The sequence below is a fragment of the Aphis gossypii genome, chromosome 1, assembly GCF_020184175.1.
Source record: "Aphis gossypii isolate Hap1 chromosome 1, ASM2018417v2, whole genome shotgun sequence".
Taxonomy (NCBI): Eukaryota; Metazoa; Arthropoda; class Insecta; order Hemiptera; family Aphididae; genus Aphis; species Aphis gossypii.
In genome coordinates this window covers 34391647-34414334 of record NC_065530.1, presented here as the reverse complement: position 1 = coordinate 34414334, position 22688 = coordinate 34391647, and the positions used below count along the sequence as shown (strand labels likewise).

Genomic DNA, 22688 nt, shown 5'->3' with positions numbered 1-22688 from the left:
ATATTTTTAATATTTCTTCATAACTTGGATTCAGCTTATAAACAAAAATATTTTGTAATATTTAAATAATAAATTATAATTTATAACTGAATATTTATTTGATGATATAAATTAAATTATTTTAAAAAGTACGATCATTGGCCATGGCAAGTATATAAAAAAAGTTGTGCCCTACCCTAGAAATGTATTGTTGTTAATAATACTATATTAAACTTCAAAATAACAACATTAAAATATTTGTTATTTATCAGTCAATATGTAATAAAATTGTGTTGAAAGTTAAAAATATGTATATATTTTATTAATATTTATAAAACATATTATTTACAATCCATATACAAAATTAATATTATAATAAGAAAATGAGTTAATGTTTGTAAGGACTTAATAAATATGAAGAAAAAGAGACACTTCTTCCATCGACACTACTTCTAATAATATATAATTATGAGAGGGAATAAGCTTGTTTACATTATATATTATACTTTGTATAATTACTATACTTATTTTAATATTATAGTTACTTATATTAATATACTTATCTTTCAAATGTCATGTAAAGCGGTTTATTCTTCGTCAAATACAAAATAGATGAAAATATAAATTTTATATTTAAATGTTTTAAATATTTTATTTATAAAAAACAACGAAAATAAAATAATATGATTAACTTTGTGTAAATTATTGATTATCGAATATTATAAGTTTAAAAATATTGTATATTTTAATGGTATTAAAACCTTAAATATGTTAAATTATTTTGAAAATAATACTAAATCTATAAAATATCAAAATAAATAATTGGTGAAAATCTAAAGTCATGGATTATTTAAAAGTTTTAATACAATACAAAAAGTTTTCATCCCAAATGGGAATCAAAACCAAGGCTCTCGATGTTTCTCGTATACTAATGGTTTTAGGCAACCGTAAGAAAAACTACTGGGAAATTTAAAAAATGGTATCTTTTAGATACCACATATGTATACAAATTTCAGATCTATAGAGGGGTTGCATAAACTTTTAGAGTACTTATTTTACTAAAAAAAATATGGTAAGATAAAAAAAGTACATAATTTCAAGATAACGAAATTTTACATAGTTAAATAAAATAAAATATTTTTATTTATAAAATTATTTTAAATAAACATGTTTTGTTGATTGTATTCATTTAAATCACAGGTTTTCAAACGTATTGTGTTAATATAATATAAAATGAGAACACAGGGTACTTTTAACTTTTGATAGCTTTACCCATAAATATGACATAAATAATAAGTGTCTAAAAAGTCAATAGGGTTTTATTTGTATTTATTTAATTTCCGTATGTCCATTATCCATACAAAACCTTGATTTTTATAATTTTCAAATTCAAAATTATTTTCGTTTTTAACTGTCCATTGAAAATAATGAAGCATAAAAATGAAATTATAAATAACAAGTTTTCGAGAAAAAATAATACTTTAGTGTTCTCGTTTTATGCAGAATATAACATGTAAATTAATAACACTTAACATAGCTAATGGTTTTATATTTTTTTGTTGAATATTAACTAAACGATTAACCATATTATCAAATGGTTTTTTACATTTTAAGTATTTATTATGTTTTGTTATAACATTTTAATTATTCTAATAAAATTAAAAATGAACAATGAACATCACACGTTAACATTTTAAATTTTCTAGATACTAAATCTTAAATGCGTATCAACTATAATGTATAAATTAAGGAAATAATTTTACAAACATAAAAATAAAAAAAATGATTATTGTATACGTTCACAGCAAGCAAACGTATGCCTATAAAAACCAATCATTGAAATTTCGTGTAAGATAACTGATTAAAAGTAATAATAGTACGATACCAATCAGATGTATTTTTAAAATTTATTCATTATTTATAAAGAGAAATTTGAATAGCTAGTATGTTAACTTATGTTGACACGCGTTTGTCTTATGTATTATTTTCAACACTTCAGCTTTTTTTTTTTTTTAATATATAGTATGGTAAAAAAAAATTATGAATTATTCATTTGTAAAGACCACAAAAGTAGTTACTTGAAATAGACTTTTTCAAAACCTTTTTGTTTGATAACCACTAGTACAAACGTCTCCGTGGCCTTAAAAACAGTATCAATCGATACATTTCTGTTCTGATGCATAATGGCGTAGTTTTTAATTTTTTTTTTTTTTTTTTTGTCCAATCGACTGCCATACACTTAATTAATGGATATAAATACATATATACATATATTACCACATCCGTAATTAATGATTTTTAATTTTCAAACAGAAGTCATCGTCCTACATACACAGCTGACAATGGATAATCCGGCAATAAGAAAAATAGCCGTCAAATCAATAAAGAAAAATATATAACCGACCAGTTGGGACACGATTAGTTTTACAAGAATGGCAAGTGATCGCAATACAGTTAAAAAAAAATAGTAAGTATATATTATTTCTTGACACGATAACACCAAACACACTCATTTTAGAGGTAGTTTTTAAAGGTCCGGTGATAATCTGTACGTCAAGATAATCCCCAACAGGTTTATTCACGATAGACAACGATAATCGACCTCGGTAAAACACATAGTTTGGGTTATATTGTGTTAAAACACAAAACTGTTTTAAATAAATGAGGTGCCATAAAGAACGATCAATTTGAAGAAAGTTCTTATCCCACGAGCAACACTATCAGCTATTTATCAAGAATATGAAGTGGTTAATATTGATAACTTAAATATTATATAGCTAGCAGCTTTGGGTTGATATAGGTTTATGTCATTTATGATTTCATTGTGTAATGTGTATAGTTCAACACTATGGATGATACTTAATAATATTCATAATAGTATTCATTTAAAAAATAAATTAGATATTTAGATTCGACAAACCGATAGATTAAGTCAAATAATTTATTACAAGGTATTATTTTGTCTATGATATTTCAGTAAAAAATAAAACTCAATGTAATTAGTTCACTTCTCATCATTACTGGCCATTAATCATCACAATAGTACTATAATTTTATAATTATTATGTATAAATGTATAATACTGTTATTTTCATCATTGTAAAGTCCAATAATATAAAATAATTTTCTTTTCTTATATTACAGTTTTGTTATTTTAGAATCAAAATAAAATTAATTCATATAAAGAAAATAGAAATACTTCAATATTTTTGTACCAAGTAAATAATAAAGTAAATATCAGCATAAAGTTATCTTAGCTTCTGAAAAAAGGTTTTGTATAAGATAATAACGATATATTATATGCCAGTAAAAATTTACTTTTGGATTTATTTGATTATTAACATCGATTTTGAACTAAGTATAAGTCACAAATTTTTCCATATACGTATAAGTACTTCTAACGTATTTTTTGTTTCTAAAAAATATATGCGTAACAATATTTTTTATTTTTCATTCGTATTTAAGATTAGGTACACTAAACTTTTTTTTATATGAAACAACAATGATTTACACATCATTATAAAACACTATGCAATGATATAATTTTAAATATTTTCATATTTTAAAAATAGACAAAATAGTCTACCTCAATCTAAACTATATACAAAGTAATTCATTAAATTATTTTTACTTTCTTTTTTCTTCAATAAAACAGTTATTCAATATTAGATTTTTGAAATTTTCATTTTTCATGTACCTATACTTAAAGACTATATTTTATTAATAATAAATCTCAACCGCTCTAATTCCGTAATTATAAACAGAGTTAACCTAGGTAGGTAGTCTTGTTATTAGTTGCCACATACATAAAAATGTCTTAAAATATATGGGGTGTATGGATATTTATCAACATTCTAAGTGTAAGCTTTTCGAATCGGAGATTTTATTATAACGTGTGGATTTTTCCATCGACTAATTATGTCCGATATTTAGTTTTTACATTACACTAACATAGTTGAAACGTATTAAACAAAAAAAGACTCATTATATTAAACTCCAGAAGTAAGTGTTTTAAGTTACTTTTGGAACAACATTCCAACCTTAGCCTAAAAAAAAAACTCCTAGCTATACAAAATCCTGGTAAACCCAATTTGAACCGTTGAGCTGTGTTAATTTAGATAATGAAAGCTATTAAAAATAAAAATAAAAAAAACCAATTTGGTATTATGGCATGCAACTATGGAGTATTTTAAAGAAATCTAATACCAACAAAATACAAACTTTCCAATCAATATCACAATATATAACTAGGTATTCGTACATAAGTGACATTTTACATTCTAAATCATTCTCATCACTCAGGCTTAAAAAAATGCCAACAATCTTAGAAACATTAACATTTATCTACAAACATTTTGAATCCCACCTAGCAAAATACTTTAACCCTCAGTAGCTCATGACTTCAACAGTAGTCCAGGCAATCCCAAAGTAAGCTTAAGAAAAATTTATGTGGAGACTTACTAACATAAAAATAATAACAATGATAATAATAAAATAAATAAATGAACAAAGAAACTAAATTTATGTATATTAAACTATATTATAATAGATATAGATTACTTTCAACGTATTACCTGAGGGCAATTTTTTTATCTTAACATTCATGTCTACATAACCTACATCAAATATTCTTATAGTAAATATATTTAATAGACTATAATATATTTCAAATAAAAGTTTTGCATAAATCTATTATAATATGTGGTAATAAGTTATACCTAATAACGCAATAAAATTATACGAGTTACCTATAGTCGTATACCTAAGACTATTTTTAATAAGTAAAACTATTTATACGAAAAGTGTATCACACAAAGTGATAAGTATATAAGTGTATCATGATTTTATTTTTTTTTTAATGAACAACTAAGAACTTTAAAATAATTAAAAAATTTTCTCGTCTGATAAAATTCGGATTCTATAAATTATCAATCAGATTTTTAATTTTACTGAGTTTATTCTATTGTTTTATGCAGCAAGTTTGCTATTTTATTTTGAGTTAATTTTTTAATATGTGTTTTATTATTAGAATAATATGTTAAAATATCCAAAAGCTCTTTCGACTATTATATTGTTTAAAAATTGCATTTTTAAAATATAATTTTTATTTATTACTTTTTTAACTTTTTTCTTAACCTGTATAAATTATAGCCAAAAACTCTGCTCAAAAAATATTTATCCTTTGGTATATTGAAATGTTCACTACTCAACAAATTCCGATGGCTTACAACTATGAAGTTATCTTTACCTAGGTAAACGCATTCATGACGTTTGTGTATACATTAAAAACAATTATCTTAGTATGCCACTATATTACTATAACCAACTATAGGGCGGTTAGGTTAACGACTGTGATCGATAAAAGTTACATAAAATCATAATTATAAAAATCTTTAACCAAATTCAATAAATATATGAACTTAACATTTGTACAAAATCTAGGATATGTTAGCATATTAATACAATACATCGTTAAACGTTTGTAGTCAGAAAATGTTTAATTATTTATCATAGAATATAATTATAAAACTATCAATATTCAATAACTTAAAACCTGAATCCAACTTGTTAAAAATGTATAGTATAGTATATTAAAGTAACATCTTACATACATTTATTAATTTTAAAGCCATTCAAAAATTAGATCCGATTAAAAAAAAAATGTTGCTTATCATTCGCTACACTGTCACACATAATAATATGAATAATACATAAATGATTTAATAAATATATGATTAAATATTACGGTTTTTATTAAAATATTGTCTAAAAAACATTACAGGAAAACGCCAAAACGAATTAATATTTTACTTATTTATTTGTTTTTTAACAAAACGGACCGTGGCCTGAAGTACAAAATATTAATATTTACATAAGGTATATTATTAATAACATAATCATTACAACATTTGTAAAAAAGACTATACAAATAAAATAAAATAACTGCTATGCATAACACTTTTATTACTATTTATGAAGTTGGAGAAAAGAATTAAAGAAAGGTGACCCCCTTAAGGGACTCCAAACAAAACAGTGCAACAGATTTTATGCCGATCACTTTTATTTATTGAATGTGATTTATAGCTACGACCTAAACCAGGATAATAGTGACTTCCCAAATCCACTTGACACGAGAATTTTCATCATAGTCTTATGGTTCGTCCTATCATAAGCTTTTCTGAAACCAGTGTAGATAACATCTACCTGCTTGGTTTCCTTTAGAGTACACCTCAAACACACAGTTTACAAAAACAAGGTTGCATGTTGTAGTTGAATGACTGGAGCGAAACCCTTGTTATTCTTCCTCTAAAGTTGCATTAACTGTTGGCTGTATATATCGTAGAACGAGAGACTCAAGGAGATTAAGGATATAGCTAAGGATGGTTATAGCTTTATAGGCCGATAGTTACCTACATCAGAGATGTCACTCGACTTAATTAATATTGGCGTTACAAAAATAAGTTTAAACAAATCTGGGTAAACACCAGAGTCAAGACTCTTGCCAAATAATATCTATATTGGAAAACAAAGCAAAGATCAAATATTGTAAAGAAATCACAATACAATCCATCTATACCAACTGAAGTGTTACCTTTAAGTAAAGATAATCCATCATGAACTTAGAACAAATTAAAGAAACGTTTACTTGGAAGACCATGAAACAAATGAAAAGTAAAAAAAAATGGTGTACTTACATACACATTAACGGGATAATTTATAAAATTAATGTATTTTAAAGCGTGAGTACTTAGTATAACAGTTATACTGTAGTCAGTGCACCAAAAATACGAAAATATATCAAAACATTAAAGAGAAGTTTATAATAAAATATTATCCCCTTTCAGCTCCATTCACATTTTCTAAAAATTAACAATTCAAATTACAATAATGCAACGTACTACTAAATTGACTTTATGTCGTCATTTAAAATGTACACCCCTTATTATTTGTATTATTTTACACTAAAAATAAGACATTAAACTTTCTATTTTAAAACTGTTAGGTTCAATAAAAATAAAAATAATGTAGGTAGGTACTCGACACTAAACTGTGTGACTACTGACAGTCATAAAAAATATGCATTAATTATCAAAACAGCAACAAAGGCTCATTTATTATTTAAACTGAAACAGACTTTAAAAAAAAAAATAGTAAAATTATACATTTTACGATATTCAAAAACATTTACAACATATTTTACAATAAAATTAAAACGTAGTCAGACCAAAGACCTAAAATTATAAAAATCAAATTAACCTTAAACATTTAATTTTTTGTTTCATTCGTGAAAAAATACGTAAATGCAAACACCACTAGCTCCCGTTTTTATATATGTATGTATGTAAATTATGTATGAATATTTAAAACTAAATAAACGATAATATACATTATACATATATTATAAAACCAATATTTAATGTGTTATATTTTCTTGTCGGTTTTAATATAAATCAACATTCACGAAACAACACGCAAGCTACGGAATAGATGGCAGTTGTATTATTGGTCGCAGTAAAATTGAAATTTAAAGAAGACTCGTGATAGAATAGTTGTAAATATAATATGCAATTTAATAATATTAATAAAACTACCTTGCTGAAATATAACATAACTCCAGGAATCTCAGCCAAAATATTTATTCACGTTGAAAGAAAATCAACAATCGTATTGGTAACATAGCAACGAAATATACATACAGTGGAATCATATTATATTAATATAAAATACTTAATAATAATATTGTTTATAAACATTAGAAAATAAAACAATCCAAAAAAAAAAAAAAAAAAAAAAATGTTAAGAAATGAGAAAGATATTTAAATTATTAAACAAATGTTTACGTGTTATTATACGAAAATCTTAATTTTATTAGGTTAAAAATAACATATATATATATTACTTTATAAGGTAGGTGTATTATTAGGTACACAAGTACGAATTCAAACTGTACAAATATTATTACAATAGGTACGTTCTACATATGCATTGCAATATGACAAAACCGTAATGTGCTTGGACAGATACAACTCATTTAACGTTTACTTATACTTTACGTAAAATAATATAATTATGGTACCTACCTAAAAACGACTCAATCACTAGGGTTCACGGTTAGTAGGTATTAGCTATTTTCACCTTTGTATTTATACGGTAAGAATGTCTAAGTCGGACCTCGAATATTGGTGGTCTAACATTTAATGTTTTATGTTTAAGTGTGTGTTATCAATGGGTTTTTGAACTGAATGACACTCAAATAAATGTATAGTTTCACGCGATCTTATTCGTTTAAAGTTCAGTACGTTTCGTCTGTCCCAGCTAGTGTTTGTAATAGGATCGTCTGTTGTATGAAAACTCTCATCATATAAAATTAATGTGCATATGATATAATATAACGGCACGTTGTCAATAATAAACTTTTGACTCACTTATTTGGGCTCCTAACCTGCATGAACTTAATGACTTTGACACGAATTCGCATTTTAAAAAAAATATTTATAAGAATTGGTGATATTTGAAAAATGTACAGAGCTGAAACATTCATACGTGTTTATCAAAATCGGGGTTTTTTTTTTAAATGTATTCGACCACTTATATGACAATTTGATCACACTATTAATTTATAATTTATTTATTTTTTAGCATTTTTTACATTTTTCATACTTTATATATTATTATGTTTATGGTAAAATAGCTTAATATAAAAATATAAATTTAAATGTTACATAAAAAAAAAATAAATTATGTCAGATTATTTATATTAATATAAAAAAATACTTTTAATAAAACTGTATCCATACAAAGATGTATTGTACCAATAGTATTTCAATATCATAATAATTGTATAATTTAATGAAAACTTTATTTTACGAAATATCCATTAAATACTTTACGGAATGGAATTTATTAAATGTGAATGGCAATTGTTTTGTGTTTCATATTTTTTTTTTCAATTACTGAAATAATAATTTATTGTATTAGTGTTATATCATTAAATAGCTTTTTATTCATTTGATATATTAATGTTTAAATATTATTCACTCGATTTCATTAAAAGGCTTGAGGGTAAATCCACCCTATTTACTTCTTTCTAAATAAAATAACTTAGATAAAAGATATTAAAGCCACAGAATGGTTTTAAGGGTAAATAAAAATAAGAAACCCGTTATTTGGCGAGATCTGCGTAATGCGTACATTGCCCGCAGAAGAGCATTTTTGGATTTGATTTTAATGGGTTGGATATTCATCGTCATTAACTTGAACAACTAAATTTTTCTGGTTTATTAATAGCTCAATACACTATTGCCTTAAAATTTATATTTTTGTAATTGCCAAACGGTTAAAGTGAATTTTGTGTTCCAACCGTTATCTACACACATCGCAAATATTCAACAAAACGTATTAATTAAGACATTTTTATTTTCTACCTATTAAATCTCAAATCCTGTTACTGGCAAACATTAATTTTGAATAAGAAAATATATTATCGTTATTATGATTAAAATAAGATTTAATTTCCATTATTGTTGAAATGTTTGTTAAAAAAAAAACATCGTATATTATTCATAATATTTCATAATATTGGTGTATATTTTACATGTTATTTTATTTTCATGAATAGTGGATCACATTAATCAGGTATCAATTATAAATGGCATATACGACTACGTTAAAACGATAACTTGAATATTAAGATTGTATCTGTTTATTTAAACATTCAAAGCGTAATAAATCGAATCGGTCCTCTTCAAAAATGCATTCGTTTGTAATATAAACTTAATGGATTTCTAATTTTCAATGTATTTTTACACTATGTGTAAAGAGCGTATCGTATGACCATTATGATTTCAGCCATCGGGGGAGATTAACTGTTCTTTTGTTTCACCCCGTCTGGACATCGCATTAATTTAACTGGGATAATAGAAATGGGTTTGAAAAACAGATCAGGGATTGCGGATATTGAAATGACGGCAAAAAGAGCCGAAGATAAAATAAAGTAATTTTTTAACGGCAGGGACGGCGACAATCGATTATGATGCGTAACGTGACGTGATTTTTAATTAAAACACCGTTGTTTCGACCGATGACCTGTGGTAATTAATCCTGTCACATAATAATACATACAACCGATTACTATAAGCGTAGATGGGTACTATATTATTATAGACTTACGGGGTCAAAATTGTGTGTGTAACGTCGGAAGGTAAATGTGTACGTACTCACACACGTGCATAATGTGTAGGCCTAAACAAAAAAAAATGTATAGATATAATATATAATATAATAATAATATGTGTAATGTACACATAAATACATAGAATGAAGGTGTGACAGTCGGACGGGTGTTCATTAACGTGACCTTGGCCGACAGAACGGTTTTTGTTTTGGCAACGGCTTGATGTATAATTTGTACTTTCATATAAATAGGTACGTTATGGGATCGGCAGGTAAAGTATAACCGGCCGTTTTCATTTAGTATTAATTTTAATATATATATTTTTTTTTTCATCATCGGCAAAATATGGTACATAACGATTTTTAACTAGGTACATATATGCACAATACTGTACACATATAAGTACAATACGCTGCACGCTGACGCTGCACACTATCGGCAATACCATCAAAATTCAAACGGAATACTTTTAATAACCACCTACTAGTACCTAGTTCAAATAGTTCAAACAGAAAAAAAAAACTAAAAACATGCATTTTTATTATTGCAACTGTTAAACATTAAATAAATTAACATTTTGACCTAGTTTTGCACAATATAAAAATCAAATTACTGTGTAAGATATTATGCATTCACATTAGCGTACTACTTAATTACTAGTCAATAATTTATTTCTAAATTAAAATAAATTAAGACAAATATTCAAAAAAGAATTTGATTTTTTTTAACTATAATGAAATACTGCAAATAATATATAATTTCATAAGTTAAATATTATTATTAGGGTTCTTTTTACTTCCATATGAATAAATAATAATAACATGTGAAATATTTAAATCCACTTATTATGATAAATACATATATATATTTAATAATGCCTATTACATTTTGTAAATTATTAAAAAAAGTTCAATTATTGAATAATAAATATTATTAATAAAAAATTCATACTAAAATAAGACTGTAATATAAATTCTTAAAATATTATTATAGGTCATCTAGTTATATAGTAAAAATCATTAATTATTATTTAGAACGTATCGTGTAATCACCTACACGAACATCATTTGGTATTATTAATCAAATTACTGTTTTTGGATCATTAATTTTTAGAAAGCGATATTACGTTACAAAATCAATATTAAAATATGAACATAAAAAAAAATAATTAACTTTAATATACCGCTATAATATGACTCCGTAATTTTGTAAAATACTAATTTAAATATTTTTTTAAAAAAAATGACAAAATGAGTACCTAATATATTAATTGATGACGTTACCGCAGTTACGATTTTAATATATTATATTAGTTAGGTTATTTAATAAGTATAAAAAAATGTCAATAAGATATGAAAGTACAGTGTACTTAAATTTATATCGATCATTTTTGATTGTTGATTGATCATAGAAATATCCAAAAATATATTCCACTACTTTATTTATATTGTTGTGGATCGCTCGTTGATAAAAATTATCTTATTAAATACGAAGAAAAAGTAATCAATTGATGTACAAGCCTCGACATATTATAAGCATATATTTTATACGTAACGAGTATTTGTATTAATATTATTCTTGATGAATTTAATTGTTAAAACTAAAAATAACAAGGAATAAGTCGTTTTTAGAATTTTACGGTCTGGTGATTAAAATATAATTGTTTTTCATTTAGTTAACGGGTGTGTATATTCTATATAATATGGCTTGTAAAGCCTCGAAGATTTATGGTTTTATTGGAAATTGTCAGTTTAAAATTTGACGATGTCAAAACAAAATTATGGAAGATGGCAATCATTCACCGTGATTGACGGATTTTGAACGAAATGACTTGGTGGTATACGATATTATGGTATATCGCATTTTAAGACAGTGTAAAAAAAAACAAAAACCTTGGCCGTGTCATACCTAAAACAAAAATGACCACTTGTGTGTGCGTTTCCATTCCATAGCTGTCAGTATGGGTCGGTCGCGTTGACAGGTTCCACAAAGTTGAAAAGTTGATGCACAATTAAAAAACAATAAACCATTATTAAGGAAATAAGAAGTGAAAGGAAATAAATTAAACACATTAAAATTCAACGCGTACAATGCACACAAATGTCGGCGACGGGCATGAAGAAGAAGAAGAAGAAAAAAAATATGTAGGTAAACATACAGCGTGTACGTGTGCACATGTTTACGTACCTACCTAAAGAAAACAGAAACCACAATAATATAACGAACGGTGGTCACGGTAGACTTTGAACGCACAAAATTGGACCGCCTTAATGAACGCGCATGAGTATTGTTGTGACAGAAAAACTCGTCACTGTAATATTATATTATTATATCGTAGGGTAACTGTAGAGTTGAAATGTTACCTAGTTAAAAAAAATATTTATACATATATATTAATAAAAGCGTTGGATTCATTTTTTCTAGAAATTTTTTGTATCTGCGATGTACTCGCGAAATGAAAATAGACACATAATTATTATCATATAGCACGTACGGGATGCCGAGATCGGTAAATTCTATCGATGTTTATTTTGGAATTTGTCTTACTGTTGATGACATCGACTGACCCCAAACTTTAAATGTTAGTAATAGCTTAATAACTTTTACTTGGGTACACTAATATAATATGTACTGTGTTTCATCTATGCGCGGCTATATACATGCGTACTGTATTTATACATTTGTTTAAGGTTTCCAATTCCGAACAGACCAATTTAGATGTTAGATTAAAAAAATAAGAAAATATCATTCATACTCATGTCTAAATACCTAAAAAAAAAAAAAAATTTAAAATATAAAATTTAACAAGTTGAAAATATTATGTTTCACTTAATTAAAAAAAAAAAAAAATACTGCTAAAAAGAGGGTAATTAGATAACCTCTCTACTGCAAAATAGGTGTCAAGTTTATCTCGTCATTTAATATAAGTCAGTGTAATTCATGTGATAAATTTGAATTCAATGATAAATTACTGCATAATGAGAATGGCTATGCCATAAATAGGAAATAGCTTAAAATTAATCTTTTAAACTTAACATAATCCTTAAAATAATAACTAAAATAGGTATAAAATAACCTTTAAAAAATTCGTTATTTTCAAGAAATTTATGAAAATTTTAATTTCAATAAAATTTATACTACTTTATACCTACTTTTACAAAAAAAAAAATCGGGCCAATATATCATAAATGTTATTAAATGCGATACAAGCAACATAATATGAGAAACCATATTTTTAAAAACTTTACTTTTGACCGAGTAAACATTTTAATCAATATGATAGACAATATACTCGTAGTATAAAAAAAACAGTAAATGTCTAAAAATCAAGAAGTTCCATCGCTGGATGGATTCTTTTCACAAGTAAACAGTTCTTCTTTATTTTATTTCATTTAATTTTATTCAATTTTTGTCATTGCAACACTTATGCTTATTATACAAATAATATATATACTCATTGTATAATAAAACAAATTTTAAAAAAAAATGTCTAAAAATATTTCAAAGAAAATTCAATATATATTTTTAAGTTATATAATTTATAGAACATTTTAGTATAAACATTTGATGAAAATAAAGTATCTATGTTTATTCGTTTTTTTAAATACTACAAAAAAATAAGAAAATCATAATTTTATGCAATCTCAAGATCAAGCAATTTAAAGTTCAAAAGTTTAAATAATCATAAAAAAATACTATAGATTTATTTAAAATCTAATATAGCGATTTTTTGACAAATTTTAACTGTAAATTCTACACATGCAGTGTTACGAATAAATCATCTAAACAAATTTTCTTAATCAATCCATTTTAAAACCACTAATCCAAAGCTTCATTTAAAAAATAATATATCCATTGATTCAGTTTTAATTAAATGTGTAAGGTACATTGAAAATGTATTTTTTTTAGAATTAAATTTTTAAAATTCACTAATTCTTAGTTATTAGGTACTTAGCTTTCTGATAAAAATGCATTTTCGATGATCAAATATTTTCTACAAGCATAATGAGCCGTAAAAATACAATCGTAAGTTAAAAATTTAAAAATATATATTGTATATATTATAATATATTCAAAAATATATAGGTATAAAATGTATTTATTTTTATGTTTCAAGAGATACTATTCTAAATGTAATGTTTGCTAATTATATTTATATTTACTGAGAAAAGTAAACAAAACATTTATTTATATACATATATAAATATATATCATGTATTTGATACATATGCACTATTAAACAATAATTCATAAAGACTGAACCATATTAATTTAATTATTTAGGTTACTTTTTAAGTAAACATTTATTATAAAGAATCATGACGTTATGACTTAACAATCAACATTTTACTATAAGAAAAACATCTTTAATTAGTATTATACTCTCTAAAAAATTGTACTCAAACTTGTTTAAGATCTTCATTTCTAGGAAAATACAAATTCAGTTAAGTTTAAATTAAGTACACAGTGAGTTTTTAATTTAAAAATATTTATTATTTCATATTATTATTAAATGTATAAACATTTATTTTATAACATCATATTTTATAGTAGAATATTATATATTTACGATTCTGTTTATAATAAAATTTTATACATTTTTGATTTTAAATTACTATTATTATTATTATTATTGCTGTTTTATATATTTCAATTTTCTGAAATGGATCCATACTCTTCAATTGTAAGTATAAAGTAATTTATTATATACATAATTGTTTAGCGATTATTATTTGAAGATTGTTAAAAAATGTTCAAGTGGTTAAAATAATTGTATTCACTGGATGTTTTTATTATAACCTCTAAACTCCAAGAAACCTTATTAAATGTATAAACTATTTTATAGTTTTTTTATTAAATGAACCCGAAAAACATTATAATTTTCATAAAAAATTGTCTGTTATAAATTTGAATAAAGAGTTATAATCACTTTTTAAAAATAAATTTAGTTGAATTAGATTGTAATGCGTTTTTAATATTTATATACTTAAGAAAATATGTTTATAATAATAAAAAAAAAATATTTCTGTACCAAATTGTAAAACTAAAAATTAACTGTGTAAAATAATATCAGCCTACATATTTTAATTTTGTGATTATAACTGATCAATGAGTAAGGGTCTATTTAAAATATAGTTAAGGTATTAAATTAAAATCATGTGTCAAAAATTTGTTTAAACATTAAGATCAATTATTGAAATATTTTATACTTAGAGTATAATAAAAATATAAAAACAAATATATATTGAGAAAAAACTTTGGAAGCTGATACCGTATCCCAATTGGATAACTAAAAAATAAAATACTAGACGCTTTTGTTAGTACTGCCTAACACATTTACTATAGGAGGATCATGGGGATAAATCGGATGAAAATAGTGTGCAGTATTATTATGTGTTCAAGACACTATAACATAAAAGGATGGTTTTTGAAAGAGATTATGATATTTTACGTTATAATATATAGTATATATATTATATATATATAAAAAAATATATATATATATATATATATATGTGAGAAACTCTAAATTCTATGTACCAAAACGCATTGCTCACTCACACTGAAATTTATAATAATATAATAATATCTATGCCAGAAATTTTTATAAAATGTATTATTTGTCTTGTATATATTTATAGATGATTACATTAGTGCTGTCCTTTCAAACAGCAATATATTAGTAAAACTTAGTAATAAAAAGTTGAAAACTCCAATAAAAAAATATTATATTGAGTTGGATTAGATACATCAATTATCAACAATATATTTTTAATTGTTTTTTAGATTTGTATTAGTTAAAATATTATATTAATAAATAATTAGGTATATCTAATTTATAACACGTTTAGTAAAAAACTTCTAAATAAATATATAAATACAAATAATAGCAAAAACATGATAATAATATAATATAACTATGGTTTTACTTCATGTAAATATAATTTATATACAGACTGATTATTACATTAAATTATTTTAAATTTAAACAGTGATCCAATCATTCAAAAGATAAATATATTTAGATTATTTGAACATGGCAAATAATAAAATACCATAAATACTATATTATTGTAATTAAGTGTATGTAAGAACCATTCTGTTTTAGTACAACAGAGTATTTTATTAAAGAAACTAATTTTGTTTTATACAGTTTTATTATATATCAATCAATAGTTAATAGCCATACGGAAAACAACCAAACTTATATTTTCTTACTCTATTGATATTTTAATAATGGTAATTGGTAAGTTTGTCGATTAAAACTATTTAAAATAGAAAAGTTATAACTGTTTTATTTTATTTTGTGAAAACACTTTTAAAATGTAAGATAAACTTTACTCTAGACATGTAAAGGTACTACTTATTATAATTATATTGAAACACTTTCTCTGTGATGAAATTCTACAATTTATTACTTCCGTTAGTAATATTTTAATAAATGTCTTTTGTCTAAATGATTTACATAATTATATATTAGTATATTGAAAATACAATCATTTTAAAAGGTCCCAAAGTGGAATGACATAAAATTCCGAACCCTTTCATCACCAAAAATGTTTTCCATTAATTTATCGTTAACGTGCATTTAATTTGCCCAATGTGGGTAACCAGATGATTTAAAAAAACCAAATTTAATGCATTTCCCTAAAATATTTTTCTCTTCCATATCGATTAACTATTATAACTTACTCAATGACATGGAAACAAGTATTTTATTTCAAAAAAATGTTTATCATTTATAGGTAGGTTTTTTATTATTAATATCTGTTGAATAAAATATAAACATCAACAATAATTATTATACTAAAAGATGATAATTTTAAACTATCGAGAAAATATTAAATTACTAAAAATATCATTAAACATAAAAAAGGATTATAATTGAGATATGTGAAAGTTTCTATTTTTATGGAAGGTTTCAAATTCTATGATAGATGTAATTATCGATGAAGAAATAAAAAAAATGTTTCAATTTACTTTAAAAACAAAAAATAAAATACGATACTTACACATTCTTTAAATGAGTATGATAAGTTGAAAACTTTATTTCTGAAAATAATACAGGTATTAATACTTATTTTACTGAGAATTGTTGGCAATTAACTATAAATTATTTTCGTCAACATCTCAAAAAAAGAATATTTAAAATTGGAAGCCGGTAAAACATTAACTGCTGTATTGCATTACATAAACAGAACCTTTCCAATCATTTATAAGATGTTTTAAGTATTAGATCGTATTTATAAAGTACATTAAAAGTTTCTTTTTTAAGCAAGTTAGTAATTAATGCTACTTTATTATAGAGTAATGTAATGTTAATATTATTGAGTGTTTTTAATATTCACTTAAACGCAGGAGGTTTGAAATAATCTAAGTAATAATATTAAATTAAACTCATAAGTTATATCAATTTATTGAATAATTTATTTTCTTAGTATTCAATAGGTTGTACCATACTTAAAACAGTTTTCAATTATTATGGTCATTTATCTATAAACTTAATGACTTAAGTAGGTAATTATCTATCTAAAAAGTTTAATTGATGAGTTATGACACTATAAAATAGAGATACAACATGAGAATAAATGAAAATTAAATATTTTCAACAATCAAAAGTTAAATGAAACAGTTAATATTTCCTAATCAGTTAGTGGTTTTATACTAAGATATTAAAACTTTGTACATAATGTAATAAAACAATGTATATACTCGTATAACTTTATAAATGTACGTTAAAAACCTATACTCAATAACAACTTACATAAGTTATTAAAAAAAAACATTTTATATTAAAATAATGCAATTGTGTAATTTTTATTAATATTTTTTAATATTAACTACTATGATTAAAAAAAAATATACACTAATATATAATATATTAATTGATTTTTAGTTTTCAGCAATTACTGAATTTCTATAATATTATCTGCTTTGTAAAAATTAACAAAAATTTTACCACAATAATAGAGGAAGGACAACAGATTTTTCACTTCACGCCTGTCAATTTCTATCTAGAAACATAATAATAGCGACACTATACCCAACACATCGTTTTACTATAATATTATGTTATGTGTGTCATTTCAATAGTTTTAGTTTCATAACAAAATATTGTAGTACTTGGTATAATCTATATCTAGATAATAATCTTCGAGCATATTATTTAAGTCCATGTAACACTATACAAAAAAAATATTCTAAGCTTTAAATCAATGATTCCAAGACTTTTAAACTTTACCAGTTTACCAACCACTTAAAAAATCTAACAGACACCCTCCATCACCTTAAAGAAAAATGTATTGTTTATACAATATACGTTTTATTATAATATTGTATACAAACGTACAAATAAAAAAAAGTATCCGAATGAGAATATTCAACTAAGCTTTTAACTTATATTCCCCCCTACATAGCTGTAGGTCCCACGAGAGGAGAGGGTGATATCACTAACTTCGGGAAACAATGCTTTAAATTATTACAAATAATAAACTGTATTGGTTCGATAAAATAAATAAATATGTTGTATGTTTTTAAATATATTCTTATCAAGAATAATATAATTTAACTCGAAAAATGTTACAAACTATAAAAAGATAAAATTATACAGAAAATAATTAGTAAAACATTTTGTACACAGCAATAATTGAAGTTTATATAAAGCAAAGACAGTTTGTAATTTTTTTTCTGAAAACACGAAGCATGATTCCTCCTGTAATTAATAAGTTACAATAATTGTACGTAGTACGTATACTTCAGTTATTAGTTATAATTATTCACAAACAATTACCATACGCATAACACATCATGACGAACATTATAATATAAACTATAAATTATAATAGTATAAGTACATATTATCACAACTTCATATCAATATATTATTACAATGTCAAAGGATAACAAATTCCAGTCACTTCATTCTAATACAGCGTTTCTTAAACTGTGTTCCGCGGAACCCTAGGGTTCCACGAAGATCACTTCAGGGTTCAACAAAACTTAAGTGCTTTTTTTTAAGATGTTCAAGAAAATAACTTTAAAATATCTAACTAAAGATTAGTAGCGACTAGCGGGAAAAATTTTTTTACGCGTTAAACTATTGAAAAAAAGTACAGAGTCTAATTATCTAGATGTAATAACTTATTATTGAAAGCTTAATATAAGTAGCTAAAAATCTAAAAAAAAAACGTAAGGGTTCTACGATTAAAGTGAACGTAAAAAAGGATTCCACGGACAAAAAAGTTTAAGAAACGCTGTTCTAATAAAATGTAAGTACATCATAAGGAACAACAACTTATTAATTGCTGTACATATTTTTTAGATTTATTGAAAAATGTATTAAAATTACGAGTATACATTTGGACACTATAATATTATGTATGTTGTACTCGTATAATAGTTGAGTATATCTACTATAAAATATGATATTATTAACTTTAAGTGCCTAAATACTGCTTATATTGATATATATGATTATTTTTTAACACTAATTAATACAAATTACGAGAAGACAATTATTTTAAATAACAATAATTTTAAATATTTTGTGTATGGATACCTATACTATAATTGTATTTCTTTTTGTAAGTTACTATTACATTTACTTATCGAAATATTACCTATTCCAATAAGAGATAAATTTTCTTAACATTATTAAATGTAATTTTTTATATACATTGGTGTAATGCCATTTAAATAATTCCAATTTTAAGGAAACCATCTACCTATATTTTATGTTTACAATAATTTGTAATTATAAAATAAAACAATAATGACTTTGTTTATAGTATGAATACGTATATGATACAAGATGTTCAACTCTTTAGCCAGTATTTTAATATAATATAAAAATAAAAAAACCTACACTCTTGTAGAATGACTTTCTTTGAACAATACAAATAAAGTTATAATATCCGTAATATACTAATATGTAACTTTGTGTGTAAACTAATAACGAATTGAGTGATCCCTATTTTTCACGTCAGATATCTAAGAACCACTTATATTATAGATATAATACAACAGATGAATTTATTATTGATCGGCAAACTGACAAGTTTACTATATCTACCTAACAATATAATTGCGTGTTGAAAATTACATTTTGGAAACCAATTATGATTTTATTATTCACGATTAGCATAACGTATGAGCCAAACTAATTTTGACACAATTAACGGGTAAGTAGAACACATTATCCAAGTCACCTATAGGTTTAGTCACGATTCCTAAAGTTTGCATAACCAACATAATTATAGCTGTGACTTATCTGCCATTACGTCGCCGCCACATACTCTTCTTGTGTTTAATGTGTAGTGTACACGCAAAGCTATTTAGAAAATATTCAAATTAAATTAATATTTCCATTATAATATTATATCACGTTGTGGAGGGCGTATTGTTGACGAAGTGAAAACAAATATTGTTAAAACGTTTACATTTAATATAATATGTGTTAATTATGTCTATGGTATAACTAAAAATTATACATCCAAATTATATTTTCGAAAAAATGTAATTTTCTTTGAATATCATAATATATAATATTATACTAAAGCATATTTAAATATATAATAATATATAAACTAAACATTGCAGATAATTAAGTTACAATTTATAATATAAAAGTGCAATAACTATAGCAATTATTGTATGGTAAGTCGTAATATAATGCATATTATACCACAACACAAAACACTAAACAATTATTAATCATTATATAATATTATGTTATGAACTTGGAATGAGCAGCATTAAATTGCATAGAATGCACATTAACCAATTTACCTAGTAAATCCTAGAGTGAAGTGTAGTATGATTGTATTTCTAATTTTTATCAAAACTAGAAATTAGTTTTAACATTTTAAGCTATGAAAAATATTTAAATGTTAGTTTTAGAGAGATGAAAACTTTGATATTTATAAAAAATACTAAATTAATTTTATATTTTTTCAGTAAAAAAAATATGTACCAAACATTAAATAATTAAACTAACATCAAGATGTACTATGTTTTATTAGGTACCTATTGTAAACATATTATTTTCATAAATAACTAAATAAAGCCTAAAATATAAACAATAATATATTGTAGTCGTGTAACTTGCACATTTGGGAAATTATAAAATTAAATGAATTAAATCGTCAAAACGGTCTGTCAAATAATTTATAGAATTCCATAATCAAATAAAAACATTTTAATTTACTTAAATACATATTACTACAAATATTGTAATATGATATCAGTACTGAGTAAACTTTACATAATGTAAATTGTTGAGTACATGAAGTTCTTCACTATTTATTAGCATGGCCTCTAGAATTATATTTCATACAAGTCTCTGTTTCCAATGGAAAATAAGACATATAAATAAAACATTATCACACAGTATCACATGGATTTCAATGGCATATAATATAAAGTAGTCAATAGAATTAGTAAATTATTATGAATTTAACTAGGTATTGTATATTTATAGACTTAAAAATAACATTTAATCTAGCCTATATTAGCTATTAATTATATAATACATAAATATATATGTACTTTTTTTTCCAAAACCATTTGAAAAGTTCAATATTTTATTTATGTTAAATTTATGTTTTAAAAACATTCACTTAAATTTTGAATAATAAAGATATTTATAATTTTATTAGTACCCAGATTTAAAAGCATAATAAGCAACTAAAAAAGCACACGATTTTATAAAAAGCAAAAAATAAGTATATTTATTTTTAAAAAAAAAACATGACTAAAAATTAACACGAAGTACTTATGAAAATTAATAAAAAAAAAAAAAAATAAAAAAAAGAACTAACTACCATGTGTTTCCTTAGATTTTAAGTAGTGAAACTGACTCCGTTGTCCAACAGAATATTTAACATGTAACATAGAAAACAAACTTTCTACATCCACTGAACTACTGAAGTGATCGGTGCACACAAGAGGTTTAAATTACAACATTAAATCTTACATTTTGAAATGGTCGATATCGATGTTGATGGCACACTGACTGTATAGATAATGTACGCTAATATGTAGGTCGATAATCTATACGTTTTATATATTTAATAAACAACCCGATAACGAAAACAATAATAATTTAGTCCGCATTCTGGGTTTTCCATTTCTTATTAACTAATTTTTTTATTAAAATAGAATAATGAACAAATAAAAAATCTACGGCTACAGAAATAATTTTAAAAAACAAAAAATAAATTGGTTTATTTGGGATCAGAATAACGTGAAAAAAGAATCATATGCTTTAAAATCCGAGCCCTAATAATTATTAATGAAACAGAAGTTAGAAATCAATATAATCCTTTAATTAAGCATGATATTCTAACTGTTTCATTTGGTTAATAAACAAAGGTTTTGCATAAATGCATAAGACACCACTTTTTTGTCAATATATTTGCTATGTAATTTATTTTCTGATTGTGAGTAGAGCGTATTTGTTTAACAATAATGACGTGTTTCTTTAGTTTTTTCTTTCTTTCTTTTGGTTTTGTCCACTATAGAATTCTAGTGTGTA

At 24.0% G+C, this 22688-nt stretch overlaps 1 protein-coding gene across 5 annotated transcripts in view; it reads right to left on the bottom strand.

The window, feature by feature from the left end:
- Positions 1–22688, bottom strand: part of LOC114125176 (5-hydroxytryptamine receptor 1-like) — a 203722-nt gene that overhangs the window by 144129 nt on the left and 36905 nt on the right. The window contains exon 2 of one of the 5 annotated variants that reach the window (XM_050207070.1): positions 10150–10221. The exons of 3 other annotated variants lie outside the window; for them this stretch is intronic. The gene's annotated coding sequence lies outside the window, so the exon portion shown is untranslated. Of the gene's footprint in view, positions 1–10149; positions 10222–12061; positions 12355–22688 lie in introns of those variants that run through there. One more of the 5 variants, XM_050207071.1, reaches the window with a different exon arrangement.